This window comes from Dendrobates tinctorius, unplaced genomic scaffold (genome assembly GCF_039654945.1).
Source record: "Dendrobates tinctorius isolate UK_male_01 unplaced genomic scaffold, ASM3965494v1 ptg000062l, whole genome shotgun sequence".
NCBI classification, from domain to species: domain Eukaryota; kingdom Metazoa; phylum Chordata; class Amphibia; order Anura; family Dendrobatidae; genus Dendrobates; species Dendrobates tinctorius.
In genome coordinates, this window is record NW_027361730.1 from 38,022,664 (window position 1) to 38,031,536 (window position 8,873).

Genomic DNA, 8,873 nt, shown 5'->3' on the forward strand with positions numbered 1-8,873 from the left:
GTAGATGTGTGTTGAGCACTTTGAACCCCCAAGTGCTTCACAGAAGTTTATAACATAGAGCCATGAAAATAAAAAATTATATTTTTTCCACAAAAATGATCTTTTCGCCCAAAAATTTTTATTTTCCCAAGGGTAACAGGAGAAATTAGACCCCCAGAGTTGTTGTGCAATTTGTCCTGAGTACGCCGATACCCCATATGTTGGGGTAAAACACTGTTTGGGCGCACGGCAGAGCTTGGAAGGGAAGGAGCGCTGTTTGTCGCGTTTGGAGAGCTCCTGATGTGCCTAAACAGTGGAGACCCCCCAATTCTAACTACAACCCTAACCCCAACACACCCCTAAGCCTAATCCCAACCCTAGCCCCAACCCTAATCCTAGCCCCAACAGCAGGGCTCAGAAGGGAAGTAATACATTTGACTATTTTAACGCAAAAACGGCTGGAATTGAGCGCAGGCACTTGGAGAGCCCCAGATTTGTCTAAATAGTGGAAACCTCCCACAAGAGACCCCATTTTGGAAAGTAGACCCCTTAGGGAACATATCTAGTTGTGTTATGAGCACCTTGAACTCCCAGGTACTTCATAGAAGTTTATAACGTAAAGCCGTGAAAATAAAAAAAATAATTTTACCCACAAAAATGTACTTTTAGCTCAAATTTTTTTTATTTTCACAAGGGTAACAGGAGAAAATGGACCGAAAAATTTGTTGTACAATTTCTCATGAGTAATTTGCGGAGCCCCAAAGATGCCAGGACAGCAGAAAAACATTGTGGAAACTGCACCTCTCAATTAATTCATCTACGGCTGCAATAACCATTTTGTAACATCCACGCCGGCTTTATTGTGGAGAATTGCATCTGTCAGTCTAGTACCCACACATTATGTCCTCATACAGTGTACTGTCACATTATACCCACCTTGTGCTTCTGGCGATACGCACCTGTAAATTAAGTGTCTTCTCTCTTTTATAATAATGCCAAACATGTGGTCTCTTACTGTGGTTTAGGCACAGTGGGGCTTATTTGGATTATGGAGCACAGAATTCACTGGATTTTATTTGAGGGGGCTGGAACAATGTAGCTTTTCCAGAGCCTTTACTCAACCAGTAATGTCAGACCCCCTATAGTTCCAGTGACAGATGATGGACCTGAGTGGGAGCTGGTTTTGTGCGGGATAAATTAGGGTTTACGTTGGTAACATTTTGGGGTACATAATATTGTTCGATCACTTCCAGAATAAGGCTGGGATCATGTTCTTGTTTTCTATGCTGAGCACTTACATGGGGGTTTCCGTGTAAATCCCACAAAAATGCAATGCAGATGAAATCTCCGAGGAAACCACCCACCATGAGGCAGATGGAGACACTTCGTACTCCATTTTTTCGTCTGCTCCGGTGGTCTACATCTTTTTAGGGGTGCACAGATCTGTGATGGCCCACACTTGTGCACTAAAAAGATGCCTAAAATGATGGGACACCGCTGGAACACAGAACAGTCCAAAGTGACTCCATCTGCCTCATAAATGATTGCTCCGTCCGGGATTTTGTATGAATCGTGGTTTTGGGGAATTTACACGGAAACTCCGATGTAAGCGCTCATTAGATAGCGCAGGATAAATGTGAGCCGAGCCTTATTCCACTTTTGGGGAGGTATAATGAACAAATAGACAGTATAAGAATGGTTGTTTTTTTTTATGCACTGTTCACCGTGTGGTATAAGTGGTGAGGCGATTTTTAAGTTTTGCTGCTATCACACAATAAAAATGCTTTTTTATAAAAAGTGGGTGTTTTTGTTGCCATATTGTGAGAACTATAACTTTTTTATTTTTTGGTGAACAGAGCTGTATGAGGGCTTATTTTTTGCGGGATTAGTTGCAGATTTTTTTGGTACCAGTATGGTGTACATAATTTTTGATCGCTTTTTATTCAAATTTTTCAGACACAGAATGAACAAAAATCAGCAATTTAGTTATGGTTTTTATTTTTTGCGCCTTTCACCGTGCGGAAAAAGTGATATGACCGTTTTGTTCATCAGGTCGGTACGATTACAGCAAAACCAGATTTATATAGTTTTTTTTATGATTTGCTATTTTTACACACTAAAAATAATATTTTAGAAAAATGAATTTGTTTTTGCATCATCCTATTCTGAGAGCTGTATCTTTTTTATTTTTTTGACGAATAAGAAATATTAGGGCTTGTTTTATGCAGGACGGTTTGGTGTTTTCATTTATATCATATTTTTTTTTTCTTTTACATAAGACTTTTTGAGAGCTTTTTATTCCCCTTTTTTCTGAGTCACTATGATGAAAAGCTACATTCTTGGTGTGTTTTTTATTTATTTTTTTACGGCGTTCGCTAAATGGAATAAAATGCCAGTTTTATAGAGCGGGTCATTCCAGCAGAGGTGTATCTAGGCTTTCTGGCACCCGGGGCAAGACTTCGGTCCGGCGCCCCCCCCCCCCCCCCACACACACACGATTTGCACACTTAGTCCTGTATCCACGTGCTGCTCTTCCTAATGTTCAGTGAAAAGAAGTTCGGAAGCTTGTTGTCACAGGACCATAAGTATGAAAGTCTCATATGAGTGAAGTGTCCATGTGATGACTACTGGAACCTGCAGTGCTGAATCCCGACATTGCAGCTTCTGAATTCTCACAACGAATGCACTACACACTTTTAGGATTCTCCCGTACAGGTGGCAAGAGTACACGGTCATATATCAGCACATGTATGTGTTTTATATACTTCTGGCCACATTCCGACTAGACGTGCACAGCATCGCTCGGTTCATTTTCATTGAGTGAAGCCATGCATGTCTAGTCAGCATGTGACCGCATGTATGTAAATTACCGGCACGAGAGAATCCTAACTGCGTGCAGTGAGCACTGTGAGAATTCAGAAGTCTGCAGTCACATAGAATGACTGCAGACTCAGCACAAACCTGGAGAACCCCTTTAATGTTCCTAACAAATAAAAACATGAGAATTAGTCAGTATCACAAATAATATTTACATCCAGGTACCTTATAGATGACGTCGTCTCTGGAGTCGTTCTTCTTTTCTTCTTCTTGTCCTGACCCCATGATGAGTTTTCCCATCCACATCTCGTCTCTGCAGACTTCCATCTTCTCCGGTCTTCTGCAGCAAATCTCCACACGATCCCCTTAAAGATAGAAGTGTTATTATAATGCTCCTAAATAAAAATGTCTGCAATACACTGTCGCTTCACACTATTCCCCTCCCTCCTCATACTGTCTCCTCTAACATCTCTCTGTTCACCATACTGTCTCCTCATATATTTACCCCCTCACTCTCTATACCAGTGATGGCGAACCTATGGCACACGTGCCAGAGAGGGCACGCAGAGCCCTCTCAGCTGGCACGCAGCCTCGCCTCACTGATCCGGAGCTGCACTTCCTGCTTCTCACACGGTGCGCGGAGAGGTGAGTGTGGCCGCTGGTGTGTGTGTGGCCGCTGTGATGTGTGTGTTTGGCGAGTGTGGCCACTGTGGTGTGTGTGTTTGTCAGTGATGTGGAGACGGCCAATGATGGGAGTGATGGGGAGGGGGCCATTGATGAGGAGAGGGCCAGTGATGGGGAGAAGGCAGTGATGGGGAGAGGGCCAGTGATGGGAGTGATGGGGAGAGAGACAATGATGGGGTGATGGGGAGGAGGAAATGATGGAGGTGGTGGAATGGGCAATTTCTACATGATGTGGATCATGATGGGGCATATATCTACATGAAGAGAATCATGATGGGGCATATTTCTGCATGAAGGGGATTATGATGGGGCATATTTCTACATGAAGGGGACAATGATGGGGCATTTGACATGTGTTGGCACTTCGTCATAAATAATTGGGTTTTAGGTTGCAGTTTGGCACTCGGTCTCAGAAAGGTTCGCCATCACTGCTCTATACTGTCTGCTCACCCATACCCCTGACTCCCCATATTGTGTCTGCACATATCCCATCACTCTCACTCCCCATACATTTTTCCCATCGCTACTCACTGTGTCCACATACATTTACCAGTTTGCTCCCCATACTGTCTGCACCCATCCCCCATACTGTTTCCTCATATATGCCCTCATACATACATACTATTCGTTGTGTCCTCAAATCTCCCCACACATTAAATCCCCCATCCCCACTCCAAATCCCCCCACACAAAAAGTACCCCTTCATCCCCTCTCCAAATCCCCCCACACATAAATTACCCCCTAATCCCCACTCCAAATCCCCCCACACACATTAAGTACCCCCATCCCCACGCCAAATTAACCACATCCTTAAAGTACCCCCTCATCCCCACTCCAAATCCCCCCACACATAAAGTACCCCCTCAACTCCACTCCAAATCCCCCCACACAAAAAGTACCCCCTAAGCCCCACTCCAAATCCCCCCACACATAAAGTACCCCCTCATCCCCACTCCAAATCCCCCCACACATAAAGTACCCCCTCATCTCCACTCCAAATCCCCCCACACATAAAGTACCCCCTAATCTCCACTCCAAATCCCCCCATACATAAAGTACCCCCTCATCCCCACTCCAAATCCCCCCACATATAAAGTATCCCCCCTATAATGTCATCAGATTTCTGTCCCCTTCTCCCCATGTTTCTACAGCACATGCATCTGTCTGCACCCATGCACTCCATATAGCGTCCCCGACCCCAACCATCCCTTCCTAGCCCCCAGAGCATGTTCTTACATTTCCACCATTGATCTTCGGTGTCTTCCGCTCCATTACCCCGTCTGGAGCTGGAGCACTTACCACCAACCGCAACGCTGCCTGTGCCCTGTGTCTTCGCCTGTGAAGAGCCGGCGTGTGACGTCAGCAGCGTGATCATGTGACCTGATCACGCTGCTGGCGCTTCATTCATGCAGAAGTGCCGGCGCCTGGCGGCGGTCAGAGATTACAGCAACAAGTGAGTCACGTGTACTAGCGTCTGACACCTGAAGACGCTTGTACACCGAGTCACCGACCGACGCACAGCAATTTCTCTGAGCCGGCTGTCAGTTTGACAGCCCGCTCAGAGAGCGGGAGAATCTGTGTGGGGGCGGCAGAATGCCACCGACTGGGAGCCTCCTCCCTGGACCGCCGCATCAGGAGGCCCGATGGCGCCCCTCTGTCGGCTGCGTCCGGGGCAAATGCCCCGGCTGACCCCCCCCTGGATACGCCTCTGCGTTCCAGATGTGGTGATACCAATTATGTGTACTTTTTTTGCTTATTGTTGTTTTATCAGAAACGCTGCATTTTGAGTGGCAAAATGGATTTTAGTGATTTATGTGCACATTTTTGTTTTTTTTATTACTTTTGTACACTTTCATTGTGGGACATGTATAATTGTTACGGTACTTTGAGCACTGGTCTCATACACTGCTGTACTCATGAACAGCAGTGCATGAGAGCAGTTAGTGTCTCACTGACACTCACCGACTCAGCCTATGAAACCCAACTTATTACTGGATCTCACAGGGCATTGTACCCTGTGGTCATCACATGACTTCAGGATACCATGGTAACCATCGGGACCTGCGATTCTCATTGCGGGGTTCCGATAGTTAATAAAGGGGTCTTGTGACCCCCCGTAACAACTTAAATACCGCTGTCGCAATTAACAGCAGTATTTAAGGGGTTAATCCTCCTCGATCAGCTGCAAAACTGGTCGGTTCCGATCCTGCAAGGTGTTAGCTGTCATGTACAGCTGACACCCGCGGGAATCGCAGCAGACAAGCTGCTATTCTCTTATTCTTCAGCGCCATTAAAAAGCAGCGCTGAGAAATAAGTACCCTTAATGACCGCCGTTAAAAGGCGTATCAGCGGTCGTTAAGGGGTTAAAGTTCCAACAAAGTGGATGAGATTTATTTAACACTGCCGAAATTGACCATTTTTCAGATCCGGAAAATTCACAAATAACACAGCTCGGTCTGCAGCACATCTATGCAGAGCAAGCTGTCAATCATCATGCCGAGGCATGCTTACAAATTTATTTTAAAGGGTTATTCCTACAATCATAATATGTTTAATAAAGCACAGTAAATGCAAACTTATACTGTAATTAAAACACAGACTTAAGTCCAACAAAAATGTCCTTGCACATTTGGACTAAAAATCCTTAAAAAATTCAATACTGCTGAACCTTTTTTGCTGTATTACCGTAATTGTTGAATTTTTTGAAGATTTTTAGTCATGGCTGTCATTGTACTGACCCAAAGAATAAAACTGCTTTATCAATTTTACCACAAGTGGAACGGTATGAATGCCCCCTCCCCCAAAAAAAAGAAATTCTTGAATTGCTGGTTTTTGTTCATTCTGCCTCGGAATAAAAAGTGATAAAAAAATGTAATGTGCCCGAAAATGGTACCAATAAAAACATCGACTCGTCCCGCAAAAAAAACATTGATTTTTGTGAGTACTCACCGTAAAATCCTTTTCTCCGAGACGCTCATTGGGGGACACAGAGACTGTGGGTGTGTGCTACTGCCGTCTGGAGGCTGACACTAGGCATACAAAAAACAAGTTAGCTCCTCCTCCGCCGCATACACCCTCACCCCGATAGCGGGCGGAAACCAGTTTAGTGCAAAAGCAGTAGGAGAACATCCAAAAATTAGCGTTAATGCAGAAAATCATATGTCTGAAAAAGGACCACCCTACATTAAATAAGAATTAAATAAACAAGAGCCAACTGGCTATCAGGGTGGGTGCTGTGTCCCCCAATGAGCGTCTCGGAGAAAAGGAGTACTCACAAAAATCCATGTTTCTCCTTCGTCTCATTGGGGGACACAGAGACTGTGGGACGTCCTAAAGCAGTCCCTGGGTGGGAGGACAACTCACCGATCCAAGCCGCATGCCCTCCTGTCTAAAGGTGTGCCACTGCTGCTTGGAGAATTTTCCTACCAAGGCTCGCATCCGACGAGGCCTGAGTATGCACATTGTAATGCTTACAAAAAGTGTGCAGGCTGGACCAGGTTGCTGCTTTGCATACCTGCTCTGCCGAAGCCTGGTGCCGAAGCACCCAAGAGGCGCCCACTGCCCGAGTAGAGTCCGCCCCTATCCCTGTTGGAATCGGTGCGCCTCTAATACGGTAAGCCTCCTGAATAGTTAGGCGAATCCATCTGGCTATGGTTGACTGTGAGGCTGCGAGACCCTTCCTGCGCCCTTCAGGAATCACAAACAACGAGTCCATCTGGCGAAAAGGTGCTGTCCTTGACACGTACCTCCTGAGAGCTCTTACCAGATCTAAAGAGTGGAGCGCCCTTTCCACTCTGTGTACTGGCGCTGGACAAAACGAAGGCAGAACAATGTCCTCATTAATATGGAAAGAGGACACGACCTTCGGCAGAAAAGGCGGCGGTGGTCTAAGGACTACTTTATCCTTAAAAAAAGTCAGAAAAGGAGCTCTGCAAGATAATGCTCCTAACTCCGAGACCCACCTAATGGAAGTTATGGCTACCAAGAATACCACCTTCCTGGAGAGATATGACAATGAAATTTCCTGTAAGGGTTCAAACGGGGCTTCCTGTAGGACACCCAGGACCAGGTTAAGGTCCCAGGCGTCTATGGGTGCTCTATAGGGGGGCACCAAATGAGAGACCCCCTGAATGAACGTCCTGACCTGCATATTGGTAGCGATCTTTCGCTGAAAAAGGACCGACAAGGCCGAAATCTGCCTCCTAAGGGAACTTGGCGCCAACCCTGCGTCCAGGCCGGACTGCAGAAAAGCCAGGATGTTGGGTACCGAAAATGATAATGGCGCAACCCCGTGTTCTTGACACCAATGAAAGAAAACCTTCCAAGTGTTATGATAAATTTTCGCCGAGGCCGGCTTCCGGGCGCTAACCATTGTCGCAACCACTTCACACCCAAATCCCGCCTGGGTCAGAATCCAAGATTCAACGGCCATGCCGTCAAACACAGGGCCCCTAAGTTCGGGTGGCAGATCGGCCCCTGAGACAGTAAGTCTGGCCGTTCCGGTAGACGCCAAGGCACGTCTGCGAGGAGCTGCACTAGATCCGCGTACCATACTCGACGGGGCCAGTCCGGGGCCAGCAGAATTGCCGGGACCCCCTCTGTCTTGATCTTTCTGATGACCCTTGGGAGAAGCGGCAGTGGGGGAAACCGGTATGGGAGCCGAAACTGGCTCCACGGTAGGATCAACGCATCCACCGCGATCGCTTGCGGGTCCTGAGACCGAGCGACAAACGTGCTCACCTTGGCGTTCTCCCTGGACGCCATCAGATCCACGTCTGGAGTCCCCCACCGTTGGCAAATCTGCTGGAAGACCTCGGGGTGAAGGGACCATTCCCCGGCCGCGACGCCCTGTCGGCTTAGGAAATCTGCTGCCCAATTTTCCACACCTGGTATGTGAACTGCTGAGATTACCGAGTGGTGCCTCTCGGCCCAACGGAGCACATGCTCTATCTCGCGCATGGTTGCCCTGCTGCGCGTGCCTCCCTGGTGATTCACGTACGCCACTGCCGTGGCGTTGTCTGACTGAACTCGGACTGGGCGTCCTGCTAGCAAGTGCTGAAAACGCTGCAGCGCCAACCGCACCGCTCGAATCTCCAACAGGTTGATCGGCAGACGAGCCTCCTGAGGCGACCATTGCCCCTGGGCCGTGTGATGCCGGAAGATTGCCCCCCAGCCGAAAAGACTTGCATCGGTCGTGATCACCAACCAATGATCTGGGGGAAAAGGCTTCCCCTGACGAAGAGAGGAGTCGTGTGTCCACCATTGAAGCGCCCGTCGAACCTGAGAGGGCAACCTGCACTGATGATCGAGGGAGAACGAACTCCCGTCCCAAGCCGCTAAGAGAGCATGCTGCAGGGGACGGAGATGAAATTGAGCAAACAGAATTGCTTCCA